Source organism: Miscanthus floridulus, chromosome 15 (genome assembly GCF_019320115.1).
Source record: "Miscanthus floridulus cultivar M001 chromosome 15, ASM1932011v1, whole genome shotgun sequence".
Lineage (NCBI taxonomy): Eukaryota > Viridiplantae > Streptophyta > Magnoliopsida > Poales > Poaceae > Miscanthus > Miscanthus floridulus.
In genome coordinates, this window is record NC_089594.1 from 13174189 (window position 1) to 13189413 (window position 15225).

Consider the following 15225-nt stretch of genomic DNA (forward strand, 5'->3'; position numbering starts at 1 on the left):
AGGTTGTCCAAGGCACTATATGGGCTTAAGCAAGCCCCAAGAGCTTGGTATGAGTGCCTTTGGGACTTTCTCATTGAGAAGGGCTTTAACATTAGGAAGGTCGATACCACACTATTCACCAAGAAGCTTGATGGGCATATCTTCATTTATCAAGTATATGTTGATGATATCATCTTTGGATCATCAAATGAAGACTCATGCAAAGAAATTGGTGTATTGATGTCAAAGGAGTTCGAGATGTCAATTATTGGTGAGCTTATATTTTTTCTTGGTTTTCAAGTCAAGCAAATGAAAGAAGGCATCTTCATCTCTAAAGAGAAATACACAAAAGATCTTCTCAAGATATTCAAGATGGATGAATGTAAGCCAATCAAGACACCAATGCCTACCAACGGACATCTCGACCTAGATGAGGGAGGTAACCCGGTTGATCAAACAATCTACCATTTCATGATTGGTAGCTTGTTATATTTAACCGCATCTAGGCCCGACATCATGTTTAGTGTGTGTATGTGTGCTAGATTTCAAGCTAATCCTAAGGAAACACATTTAATTGCTGTAAAAAGAATCCTTAGGTAGACAATTGTGTGATCTTGGCTTCCAATGCTTGTTCACCGAGAAGGAGGTTGTTGTATCCAAGGTAGATGATAATCAAGTGATATTCAATGGATTTAGATACAACAACTTATATCTAGTGGACTTCACCTCTGAAGATGCAAACTTGAAGACTTATCTATTCACCAAAACAACACTTGGGTGGCTATGGCATAGAAGACTTGCTCATGTTGGTATGAGTTCACTCAAGAAGCTAATGAAGAATGATTTGGTGAGAGGGTTGAAGGATGTGAAGTTTGAGAAGGACAAGCTTTGTAGTGCATGTCAAGCCGGCAAGCAAGTTGCAAATACCCATCCAACAAAAGCTTTTATGTCAACCACAAGAGTGCTAGAACTCCTACACATCGATTTATTTGGACCAACAACATACAAGAGTTTGGGAGGGAATCTATATTGTCTTGTGATTGTTGATGACTATTCAAGGTATACATGGGTATTCTTCCTTCATGACAAATCTAAAGTTGCATCTTGCTTCAAGAAGTTTGCCAAGAGAGCTCAAAATGAATTTAAAGTGAAGCTCAAGAAGATAAGAAGTGACAATGGAAAAGAATTTGACAACACAAATATTGAAGCTTATTGTGATGAAGTTGGGATCAAGCATGAAGTCTCCGTAACTTATACTCCTCAACAAAATGGTGTAGTTGAGAGGAAGAACCGGACTTTAATCACTCTTGCAAGGACAATGCTAGATGAGTATAACACCCCCAAAGCTCTATGGGCGGAAGCAATCAACACCGCATGCTATGCATCAAACCGCCTATTCCTTCAAAAGTTCCTTGGCAAGACACCTTATGAGTTGCTCAATGGGATGAAGTCGGACATCTCCTTCTTTAGGGTGTTTGGTTGCAAATGCTACATCTACAAGAAGCGGCAACACCTAGGGGAGTTCCAAAGATGTTGTGATATTGGTTTTCTTGTTGGTAACTCATCAAAGTCCAAAGCATATAGAGTATTTAATCATGCCACCGGCTTGGTTGAAGAAACATATGATGTGGAATTTGATGAATCTAACGGCTCCCAAGGAGCACATGAGAATCTTGATGATGTAGGTGATGAACCATTGAGGGAGGCTATGAAGAATATTCTGGTGGGAGACATCAAGCCAAAAGATAATGAAGATGATGTACAAGTCATTGATCAACCTTCTTCATCAAGTGTGCCACAAGATGGTGAAAAAGATGGGAGAGTAGAAAATGAAGATACTCATGTCTCCCATGAGCAAATGGTGGTACAAGCACAAGATGTTGAAGCTCCATAACCTCCTCCTCAAGTGGTCAATAGAAGAAATACACCTCTCCTATAAGATCATCCACAAGATCTCATCATAGGGAGTCCATCAAAGGGTGTAATGACTCAATCTTAAAAACTTGCTTCATTTATTGCTCATCACTCTTTTGTCTCTTGCTATGAGCCTACCAAGGTAGAAGAAGCTCTTAAAGATCTAGATTGGATTAGTGCCAATGATGAAGCGTTGAACAACTTCACTCGCAATGAAGTTTGGACTCTTGAAGAGCGACCAAAAGGTGCAAGAGTCATTGGAACAAAGTGGGTGTTCCGTAACAAGCAAGATGATCAAGGTGTCGTTGTGAGGAACAAGGCAAGACTAGTTGCAAAGGGGTTCTGCCAAGTTGAAGGTTTGGACTTTAGAGAGACCTTTGCACCGGTTGCGAGATTAGAAGCCATCCGTATCCTACTTGCATATGCATCACGTCATGAAATGAAACTATATCAAATGGATGTGAAAAGTGCATTTTTAAATGGCTTTATTAATGAACTAGTCTATGTTGATCAACCTCCCGGGTTTGAAGACCCTAGATATCCTAATCATGTTTATAGGTTGTCCAAAGCACTATATGGGCTTAAGCAAGCCCCAAGAGCTTGGTATGAGCGCCTTTGGGACTTGCTCATTGAGAAGGGCTTCAACATTAGGAAGGTCGATACCACACTATTCACCAAGAAGCTTGATGGGCATATCTTCATTTGTCAAGTATATGTTGATAATATCATCTTTGGATCATCAAATGAAGACTCATGCAAAGAATTTGGTGTATTGATGTCAAAGGAGTTCGAGATGTCAATGATTGGTGAGCTTATATTCTTTCTTGGTTTTCAAGTCAAGCAAATGAAAGAAGGCATCTTCATCTCTCAAGAGAAATACACAAAAGATCTTCTCAAGAGATTCAAGATGGATGAATGTAAGCCAATCAAGACACCAATGCCTACCAATGGACATCTCAACCTAGATGAGGGAGGTAACCCGGTTGATCAAACTTTCTACTATTCCATGATTGGTAGCTTGTTATATTTAACCACATCTAGGCCCGACATCATGTTTAGTGTGTGTATGTGTGCTAGATTTTAAGCTAATCCTAAGGAAACACATTTAATTGCCATAAAAAGAATCCTTAGGTATCTTAAGCTCACACCAAGCATTGGCCTATGGTATCTCATAGGAGCTATATTTGAATTAGTTGGTTATTCCGATTTGGATTATGCCGGTTGCAAAGTTGATAGAAAAAGCACATCCGGAGGGTGCCATTTGCTTGGTAGATCACTTGTGTCTTGGTCCTCTAAGAAACAAAATAGTGTGGCTTTGTCCACCGCTAAAGCGGAATACATTGCCGTGGGTGCTTGTTGTGCACAAATATTATACATGAAACAAACTTTGCTAGACTATGGTGTAGTTCTAGAAAAGGTACCTCTTTTGTACGACAATGAAAGTGCAGTAAAACTTGCAAATAATCCGGTTCAACACTCTCGCACTAAGCACATAGATATCCGCCATCACTTTCTAAGAGATCATGTTGCTAAAAATGATATATCACTAGAAGGTGTAAGAACCAAAGATCAATTAGCGGATATCTTCACTAAACCGCTAGATGATGCTACATTTTGTAGATTGCGGAATGAGCTCAATGTACTTGACTTTAGTAACTTCACTAAAAGATGAGCTTGTGTTGTCCCTTGCATTCATTGTAATATACAACATGTTTAATTTTTTGGAAATGCATATAGGGCTTGTCTAACATGGTTAAGATAACCACCGAAAAGCGTATGAAGAAGCTTAACCTTGGATCAAACTTGACAAGCAACTAGATTTACTTACAAGTATTGCATATGCATGGATGTTGTTTTATCATTTTGTTCCATTTGCCCTCTTATTGCCTATTTTCTTAAAAAGAATTATAGCCTAAGGAAAAATATTTTGAAAAATATGAGGGTTTGAGAGAGGTCACTCACATCAGTCCCAATTGGTGTTTATTTGGATCTTATTCAAGTTAGGACTTGATTGGGAACAGGCAGCGTGAAGGAACATTGAAGATTTGCTGGAAAAGAGTGACCGGACGCTGCACCGGACTCTGCAGTCCAGCATCCGGTCAGTTCATAGGAGGTGAACTCGCTGCGAAGGAGTGACCAGACTCTGTCTTTCAGAGTTCGGTCAGAAGACGTCTCAGCGTTCGGTCGTATGAAGAAGACGAAGGCTAAGTTGACCGGACTCTGGCTGCGTCCGGTCGGTGTCCACCGGACACGTCCGGGCAGTAGATAACGTGCGGCATCAGATCTCTTTTCTCTGTTTCCTACTCTGATTCGTGGGGGCCACTATAAAATCAAATCACGTTTTGTCTTAAACCGCATCTTGCCTCCACGCAGCGCCGCAGCATCACCGAGCCACCGCATCTCCCTGTCGCCATACATCTCGCCATGCTGCCTAGCTCCACCACCACCTCTCACGCGTGCTCCCAAGCCGCAGCGCCCACGCCGCCACCGCCGATGCTCGCCACGCCCATGCCAAAGGTCTGCCTACGACGTAGATCCCTCGCCGTGGCTTGTGTCGCTGAGCTCCCTCGCCGCCATAGCAAGTCCTCTGCCCAGGACATTGCCGAGCTCGCCGTGTTTCTGTCCAGCGCCGCCGTGTTTCCTCACCCACTGCCAAAACCTATGCTGGTAAGGCCCTGCCGTCGTGCCCTAGCAATCCATATCGCAATCTTGCCGTGACCTAGCTATTCATCACCGCATTGATCTCTATTGCATTTAGGGCCTTCGATTCACTGCTCAACCTAACCCTAGATTCGGTGGTTCCCCACGAGTCGCTTCTCTTCTTTTCGGATCACCAGTTCATCAAGTAGCAAGCCCGCGTTTCAGTTTCATACCTAAATTGCTTGCTCTCAGGGTTTCACATCTATTAGATATATCGTATTTATTGTATATCCTTCTATTCCATCGTGCAGCGAGTCAGCGCCGTTGAGGTGTCAGTGGCAGTTGATAGTTAACTCGGGGCCAAGCTCGTGAGTACGGATCGAGGCCAAGCCTCGAAAGTGTTAGTGGACAGTTGATCTTGTCAGCAGCAGTGGTTCTAGTCAAATCAGATGGCTCGCAACAAAAATGTTGGTGGTGGTCCAGGAGATGATGATCAGAGGCCTCCGCCTCACTTGCTTGTAGGTACTAAAGGCAAAGGCGATGAAGAAGGTTGCATCAAAGAAGCATAAGTTCCCTGATGCAGAGACAACGAGAGCAGTAGTAGTTATAGAGGCCGTAGAGCGTGTCGAGAGAGGTGGTGCCCGCAGTGGAGTGGTCATTGCAGATCAGTCGCTTTCACTGGAAGCAAGGGCTAGAATCGAGCTAGTTGAGCGCCTTCATGGTGGTGCACCTGGGACTGTCACGTTTGCAGGAAGGCGTCATGCTATTAATGAGAGTCAGCCATATGGAGAGTCACAGCAGGTGCCACAGCAGACTCAGGAGCCTCAGCTAGCTCAAGAGACATAGGAGGGACAGTCATCGTAGTAGTCTCAGAAGGGTGAGCAAGTCCAGCAGGCCGAGGAGATAGAGCTGGCACCCTAGCCATAGTTACGCCGCTCTGGTTGTACCCGTGTTCCAGTTTCACTGAGGCTAGCCACTCAGCGTAGGGGATCTCATCCACTGCCTAGACCACAGGGTCTGCCTCTAATGACCCACCTTGACTTGAGGGCCGCCATGGCCAAGCAGGTTCAGCAGCTTCGCTTCATGGAGTTTGATGTGTGGTTTCCACCCAGGAGAGATGAGAGAGCAGCAGAGGGTTTCTACACGCCACTGTAGGAGGATTTCTATAATGCCTATCTGAACAGTGGAGCAGTCTTCAGATCTTAGAGAGTCTGCAACATAGAGGCTATAGTTGCAGCAGCTAGAGAGCACATTCACCCCTACCTTGCATATCTACCAGGTCTGACAGATCTGATTGGCCGGACAGGATTGTATGTACCATCTTGGGTTCGGCGGTTCTATGCTTCGCTCTACATTGACCCGCATCATAACTTTATACACTTTGCATTCAGAGGCAGAGACTACAGGATGATGAGTCAGAGGGCTAGGGAGATACTGAGGCTACAGGAGCAGCCTGTCAGATTACATGAGGTCTATTATGGATAGACAGAGCCTCCCAGGCGACCTCATGGTGCTATGGTGCCCCCTACAGATCTTGTGCACCATTGCTTCAAGGAGCCCTTTGGTGAGGGGTCGAGGAGGAACCCCAGTGACCTTACTCCTACAGCTAGAGTGCTAGAGGCTATCATAAGGAGGACACTACTTCCCAGCATGGGATACAGAGAGGGCTTGACTCACCTCCAGCTTTGGCTCCTCAACGCCCTGATGCAGCAGACAGTGTTTGATATTTGGGACCTCCTTCTATCAGAGATGGAGGATACTATAGCTGAGGGCTTCAAGGGTCGCAGGCAGCTTCCATATGCACATTGGATCACATTCCTTATTCTTAAGGCCATGCAAGTTAGGACACCAGAGATGGTTGCAGAGTATAGAGGTGCCACCATAGAGTTTCCAGCTTATAACATGGCACAGAGGATCAGGCATAGCACACCATAGGCACCCACTCAGCCTCGCCGTCGTCCAGATGTATCAGAGTCCATAGCTCAGCAGGACGAGATTATTAGGAACATAGCAGCTACTGAGGAGGAGCAGCTTGAGGCTTAGGAGGAGAGGAGCGAGTCTAGTGACAGTTCGGATGATGACTACCTGCATATTCCTCAGATGCCTCCACGCATACATGATGCAGAGGCTGGCAGTTCTAGCTCCACTCCACCTGCACCGTAGACGGACCACGCTTTGATTGCTATCCTTGAGCGGATGCAGCAGAATCAGGCTAGACAGGCTCAGGAGACCGCTGCTAACTTTGCACAGTTTTAGGCTCATCAGGACGAGTTCCAGCGACAGTAGTAGGTCCTCTAGCAGCATCAGCAGCAGTTACTCATGCAGCAGCAGCTTTTGGGATTCATGCAGCATGTAGTGACAGCCATTGGGGCCCCACAACCATAGCTTTCGCCCTAGATTGGTCAGCCTACTACCACTATGACGACTCCAGCAGTATAGCCCAGTGGGCTTCAGAGTCAGGGATAGCCTCCAGCTTCGTTTGCTTCCCCCACAGTATAGGTGTCCTAGTGGTTATCCTTGCCAGTGGTAGCCCCGCAGTTCACACCACTTCAGACGGGCTTCACACCGGATCAGTCACCCTCGCTATTTGTGCCTGACACGTCAGTCTTCAGGAGTCTTGGAGCATCTTTTAGCGAGTTAACAGGGATGCCTACACCGCCACATATGTTTGCCCCAGGTCCTTCTACAGCAGCTCCCATCACTGTGACTACTCAGAGGCTTCCTTCCTCAGTTGCATCTTCAGATCCTACGACAGACATACCAGCAGCATCATAGGCTACACCTGCCCTAGCTCAGACCCAGACCGCTTCAGTGATGCTTCCAGCCATAGAGGGTCAGTCAGTTCAGAGCTTAGGGTCAGATGATGATGGCGCCCAGTTCTAGCTTGCCCCTCGTACCTTAGCGCCCGGCTCGTCCGCTGTAGCCTCGCTGACTAACCCTTAGGTTTTGGTGTTTGACACCAAAGGGGGAGAGGGTTTGAGTATGTAGACTTAGGGGGAGCGTCTTTTAGGGGGAGCCTAGTTAGCTATTAGTCTATTATATACATTTGGAGTTTTTTTTGTATGATACACTACTACTATTATGCATTCGTGTGTTTACTTTCTTGCATTCTATTATATCTATGTGATAGTGATATCTACGTGATTGTGATATACGACATATGTGCTCTCTACTTCGAATTCCTTTATATGTCATATCACTTGTGTTATGCTCATTTGCTTTTACTTCCGTGCTTTACTCCGATGCAAATGAGCTTCACCACTTGTACTCATGCTTATTTCATATCTTTTGAGTACATCGTGTTGGCTTGGGTCATATAAGCTTGCCTAACTATTTTGTTCTTATTGACAAAAGCTTATATGAACCAAGCATGTCAAAAACCTCACTCTTTCACATACTCAAGGTGGTATTGTCATCAATCACCAAAAAAGGGGAGATTAAAAGCATCTAGGCCCCTAGTTGGGTTTCGGTGATTAATGACAATACAAGATTACTATGACTAATATGTGTTTTGTAGAGGCAATTAAGTTAGGTCATGGTAATGGAGATCAATTGGGCAATCAAGGTGGTCATGCCCCTATGATGGAAATCATTTCGGTTTTCAAAGGATGGACGACAAGGTTAAGGATGACTAGTTCTAAGTGTCGATTGGAGTTGGAGAGACACTTAGAGTAGTTTAGGACTTTATTTTTCCTTTGGCCGTACTATTAAGGGGGGTATGGATGGGTAGCTTGACCTAGATGAGTCTAGTGAGTTAGGTGTGGTGCACACTTGTTAAAACTAGCACTAGGTAGCTCCACAACAGCCCTATGATCCTATAGAGCAAACTTCATTCACATATGATCGAGAGTTGGAAGTGAATGGAGGGTCAAATGCTGACCGGATGCTGACTCCGGTCAGAACGAACGCTGGTTGCAGGGTCCAGTTAGTTCATTTGATCAAGGAGATTGCATCTGGCGTGACCGGACGTTGAGTGGTCAAGTGACCGGACACTGAGGTCCAGCGTCCGGTCGACTCCAGTAAGGTTCCAGAAGAGAAAATCTGTGTCCGGACGCGTCCGGTCAGTACTGACCGGACCCTGGGGGTTCAGCGTCCGGTCGAGTACAGTAAGGTTCTAGTGAGGATTAAATGCGACCGGACGTGTCCGGTCAACACTTAAACACTGGTGTGCAGGTTGAACTGACCGGAGCGTCCGGTCAACATGACCGGAGCGTCCGGTCACCCCGCAGAGGCACATAACGGTTCGTTTTTCAAGCTGCCTTATAAATAGGAGCTCCACTCATGTGTGGAGTCACTTTTGCTCATTCCAATAGCTAAGAAACACGTTTGTGAGTGCCAAGAAGAGCAAGGTCCTAGTGAGGTGATTGAGATTTGAGAATCCAAGAGAGTAGCCTCATTAGTGAAGTAAGAGTAGCAAAGTGTGCATCCACCGTTCTCATTAGGCTTGTCGTGGTCAAGTGAGAGTTTGTGCTTGTTACTCTTGGTGATCGCCATCACCTAGACGGCTTGGTGGTGATTGGGAGTTCGGTGAGCACCCAGTGGAGCTTGTGGGTGACCCAACTCAAGTTGTGAGTGGTTGTGGGTGATTCACCGTGACGGAGTGTCGAAGAATCAACCCGTAAAGAGCACTTGATCCTTGCGCGGATCAAGGGGGAGCTACACCCTTGCGCGGGTGCTCCAACGAGGACTAGTGGGGAGTGACGACTCTCCGATACCTCGGCAAAACATCGCCGCGTTCCTCTCTCTCTATTTACTTTGAGCATTTACTTTGAGTAATTCAATACTTGTTTTTACATTCATAGAATTGCCATGCTAGAGTAAGTTTGGAACATAGGTTGCAAGTCCTTTGTGTGTTAGATTAATATAAACACTTTTCTAGGCACAAGGGGTTAATTGGGCTAACCGTAGAATTTAATTATTGCAAGAAAATTTAGAATTAGCCCAATACACCCCCCTCTTGGGCATCTTGATCCTTTCAGTGGACATGATGAATGATGTGTAATGATTATATCTGTATGGTGTGTGTTCAGTAAGTTATTAAGGCCCATCTAAATTAGTAATTAAATTATGAAAACCGATGCAATTCTGTCATCGTCGGATGTAAGGGCCGTTGTCTGTTTTGTCATCACCGCCGTAACACTCGCCGTTGGTGAAGCAGACGGCCAACACCGCCGCTATTCATCTCATGCGGCAGGGGTCAATAGTGTATCACCGCCGAATCGTACTGCAATACGACAGTGACTATTACCGATGACTAGACGGTTCATACGCTGAAGTGACGGTGATGTCCACCTCGACACAGACGCGTCGGGTGCCAAAGCGACGGTGAACACGCACTGCACACAATCGGGTCGTTGTGCAAGGTGACTGTGATCCTAATCATTTGTCAAAACGACGGCATTAGTATACACCCACACAGGCGGGTTGTGGTACAACACGACGAAAACAACGACCTAATCACGGACGGATCATAAGCCAACACGGCGGTGTTAGTGTACACCAACATAGGCGGGTCGTGCTCCAATGTGACGGAAATAACGACCTGGTCACGGACAGATTATAAGCCAACACGACGGTGTTAGTGTATACCAACACAGCCGGATCGTGCTCCAATACGACGGAACTAAGGACCTTATCACGGACAGATCATAAGCCAATACGGTGGTGTGACTGTACAACGCAGACGGTCTCAGATAGAGACGGTGATGACTACGACTATCATTGCCGACAGTTTACTGCCAAGACCAAAATTGGACTACGATAAAAGTTATGACGTGGCTATGAAAAATACGAGTGTAGTAGTGATGAGGTTCCTGGGCTCATCTGAGCCACCCTATGTAACGAATGGTTAAATCTTTATAACCTATACAGATGGAACCTACTATAAATCATTAACTCTTATTTCTCTACTGCCACGTTGCTCCACGTTACTCAAGTTCTTATCTCCGTCAGATCATCTTGTTCCTTCCATCCATATGGCAAAAGAATTGAATAGTCAGTGAGAGCATGTTCATCATCCTCTCACTAACCATTAATTGCTATTTCTACGGTGCACGACGTGACCTCTTTGACTTCTACAATAATTACTATGTTAATTTACGAGATTATAGTAACTCCTTACTAAGTGGTTTAATATAACGTTATGGTAAATATCTCCATGTGTTATAGTAACATAACTATCGTAAATATGTATTGACATTATCGTAAATTAGTATATAAAATTATCATAAATGGAGGTGGCTACAGAATAACTTATTTTATAGCTGGCTACTGAATATACTCTAGCTGGCTACAAAATAACTTATTCTATAGTCACTTTGAGTTACGATAATTACTATGTTAATTTATAAGATTATAGTAACTCCTTACTAAGTGGTTTACTATAATATTATAGTAAATATCCCATGTGTTATAGTAACCCAACTATCGTAAATATGTATTGACATTATCGTAAATTAGTATATAAAATTATTGTAAATTAAGGTAGCTACAGAACTTATTTTGTAGTCCGCTTCTTTTTTTTATAACCGCACTTCCTCCGCTGATGCAGGGCCATTGTGCCTTTTCGTTTCTACCGTAATACTCTATTTCTTCTCTCTCTGTATATATATACATGCATAATCTATCCTATATTCTATCCACTTCTAATCCTGTGTACCAAAAAAAAAACCTCACAAAAATACTGTTATCAACAGTTCCTCGACTCAGAACACTGTTAAACCCCTCCACACAAATACTGTTGATCAACAGTTCCCCTGATTCAGAACACTGTTCCACACAGCAGTGTCCAACCAGCGTCTTATCGGCACCCGGGCATCGGCTGCCGTCCACGTCGCTACCCTCGCTCTCTCCCGAACCTTCTCGCTTGCACCGGCACTGCCCGTCCTCCTCACACCGCTGCGCCTTCTCCCGCGCTGCCCTGCCGTCGTGTGACAGCACATCAGCGTGGCCGGCCCCCGCCGTGGAACAGCGACGCGCCCACCCCGGCGTGGCAGCCTGGGCGCGGGCCGCTGCTGCACCACGTCTCCACACCTTCCCCTCCGATGCCGTCCACACGTTCAACCTTCTAGAACCAACGATGCGGCATCGCGTCCTCGGCAAACCACGCCACCCTTATCCCTTCCGCCTCCTCTCCCAGACGGCGGTGGCCGCCCCCCGGCCTAGCGCGGCGGTGCACCCGCGCGGGCGGGCCCAACACGGGTCGCGGGCGACGGTGCCCCCCTCCCCCGCGGCTGGCACGCAACGGAGCGGCGGCTCCAGCGCAAGCGCCATGCTTTTCCCCTCCTCCGTCTGCAGCGCACGTAGCTACGGTGCGGCGCTCCTGCCGACCTCACTTGCCTCCCGCAGGGCCACGCTGTCGCCCCAGGCCGCTACAGCCGCGGGCCACCCGTCGCGCCCCAGGCCCCATCCCTGACGGTGCCTGCTCCGCTGCCGTCGCCCCTTGCCCTAGTACGGGCGACGCCGGCCACCCCGTCGGCCCTGCGTGGTCGCCTCTTCATCTGCCCTGTTTGCGGCTCCGCTCGGCACCTCGCCCTGCCCGTGGCGCGTCGCCTCTTCCTCTCCGTTGCGGCCGGATCTAGTGAGACCTCACCCTCTACTCCTCTATTCCATGACTACTCCCCCAGGTCCTGCATCCCTCCGTGTTCTCCTTCGTGCAGGTGACTGGCTGATGCGGCAGCGTGCGCTACCTCGCCCTCTACAGGTAATAACCCTGCTTTTTGTTACTAAGCTAACGATGACCGTGTAATGGCATAGCTATTTCGAGATTAAGATGCATATTTTACTGAATCAAGAAGGTAGACCGCTCCATCTAAGGTATATACACTGACTATAGTACATAGCGGTCTTTACTGCTGCTGTGCTAAAACATATATGTTTTTGAATGCTGTATGGGTTAATGCCACTTATTAGGTGTGCACATTTTCTTCACTATATGAGCTTCTGAACGGCCTGTGTGGTCGGGATTCTTCTTTTTAATTTGCTTGCTCGTTTATCGAAGTCTCGCTGGCTACATGTACTCCCGTTTTGGTACACGGGCACGTAAATGCGGTAACAATTACAGTTCTCAGCTCGCCCTGCGCATTGCGCGGGGGGACTGCCTAGTGCTCTCAGCTTATGCTTCTTCTTCATGTTGGTTTCTGAATTCTGAAATGACTGATGCTCAACAATTTTGGTTGATGTCCATCCTATATTTCTAATCTATAACTCTTATAAAGTAAAACCCCACCAGCAATTCTCTTAACATGCAAGGTGTCCACCTTAGCAGTCCATTATCATTTGCAATTAAAGTTCACTAGCACAAGCAATTATGATATCCGCGTCAGCGAGACACATCATCCACTAACATACATTTAGTTGTCCACGTCAGCATGGCACGCTATCCACTAACATTAGTTTATAATAGTTAATCTCTTCCTAAAAATTGTATAAATAGTTAAATTCCATTTCAAATCAGTTGTTCCCGCAGCAACGCGCGGGGTGTTCTTCTAGTATTATAGTGTTTTAAAATTTTCGGTATAAGTTTTGGAGCATTGTCTTATGAAGCAAATAGATGTCATAAGGCAATTTAGGTTTGTTAGTGAGGTTTCGTTTATTTGATATCCTTCGTACTGTGATCACTTTTCAGAATATGACGGATATGCCAATTCTGAGGTAACGTCTATAGGTCACCTGATTTAAAGTATTATTGCTATGAGTTATATTGTGCAAACTATAGATAATATATTTCACACATCCTAACCATATTTTCTTAGAAAATTTGCACTTCATATCTGTATGATTAAGGCCCTGTTTGGTAGGTGTTGACGTTAGATTGTGATCTAAGCCACACACCAGCAAGGGCTAGCTTGCCCTAGGTTGCACACAACCTAAAACACGTAGCGAACAACTCCAAGAACGAATAAACCAATCTAGAGAATGGTTAGGCCAATCTAGAGCTCATTCAACGCCGCAAAAGCCTAGGAACGCCTCCCGGGATGACCCGTCGGGGAGAAGCATGCCTAGGGTTGATCTAGGACCAACAATGCCGCCTAGAACGCCAATGAATCTCGCGAAGAGATGCAACGAACTGCAGGAGGGTTGGAAAAGGGTAAAAGTAGGTGGTAGATCTATTTTTTGACGATTGAGTGTTGAATCCTTCAATCAGCCGTGATCCTCTCGTATATATAGAGGGGGTGATCTTATCCTAATAGAAAACATCTCCAGATCGTGATCTCCAAGTTCACTATGCGAAAACACGTCCAAAAATCAATTTGAAAAGTGTTTGGTTTGGACTTGTACAAGCAAACTAGCCTAGCCAGTTCCCGAACCAGCCTAGCCGGATTTTGCGGGGCTGCGCAGCCCTATAGCGAGGCAAACCGGCCTGGCCGGTTCTGGAACTAGCCTGGCTGGCTCTACTGTAGCAAAACCGGCCTGGCCGGTTCTGCCGTGCGTCCAGGGCAGAACGGTTTCCGAAAATCACAATTAATTCGTCCGGACTTCAAATGGGGCAAACCATATATGTTTTTTGATCAGCTCGTCGAGAAACGCAGTGGTGCAGTCAAATCTTGCATTTGAAGAACTTGCACAAAGGAACCTAGCCTGGCCGGTTCGGCTGGGCCAGCACTCCCGAATTGTTGTTTCTTCGTCCGGGCTCTAAATAAGTTGTCTGACCATCTTGATGAAAGAAACATGATGGTGGAGTCCATTATAAACTTTGATCACTTTTGGTTGTCAACAATAGGGCTCTTCTCTGGCTGTGGCTCCGGCTCCTGCGGAGGAGCCCTATCAAACAATTTAGTATGAGCTATTTTTACTTGAAAAAAGAGGAACACCACCAAACAAGGTTTAAACCATTTGTCTTCTATAAGATGCCACTTTCTAAACTCTTGTAGCAATGTGCAAGGTATTCACCAAGTTAATATAGTATAATGCTGGCTTTTCAAGAAAAATAACTCGTGGTTGTGCCAGCACGGAACATGGAAATAGGTGGCAGTGATGACCAAGCTCATCAATGATGGACGGAAATAAGTGGCTGCGGAAGAGCGTGGCATGAACACGAGTCATGAATAGGAGGTTGCCGACTCAACTTCTTTTTTTCATGCCATGAATAGGAAACTTCATAGTAAATTGACAGCCGAAGTTTTTTGGACTTAGCTATGGTCTATAGAGTCACACAATCCAAATTGTATATGTTAGCCTATCTGGTATAGCTCTACTTTATTAGTGGAGTAGCTTTTTTTTTTGCTTTAGCTAGTGCAGAGATCCATTGATGAAGCTAAAGCTGTTTTATAAAAATGTTTTGTAAAATAGCTTGTTCTCATTGTTGAAAATAGTAAAATATCAATAATACCTTTTTATTTATTTTTAATTTTTTCTTATTTATTTTACTTTTCTTCTCTTCTCTCTCGCCGTGAGATCCACGTCCATCGCAATGAAAGCGGCTCCAGTGGCCATCTCACACGATGGCAGGTTCACGTAGCGACGGCCGCGGCTTCTAGCGAAAGGGGACGAAACCACTCACAGCCAACGGACGTGGGCTCTAGCTGAGGGGTGACGGGCGTGGGCCGCTCCAACGGAAGGCCGGTGCACACAATGACGGTGTGTGAGAGTGGCGGCACTGATGTACGGGGAGCGACAACACAGGCTCCCTCCACGCCCACATCGTCTGGGGCGCCTCTCCCTCCCAACGCGGAGAGATTGAACAAGAGGGGC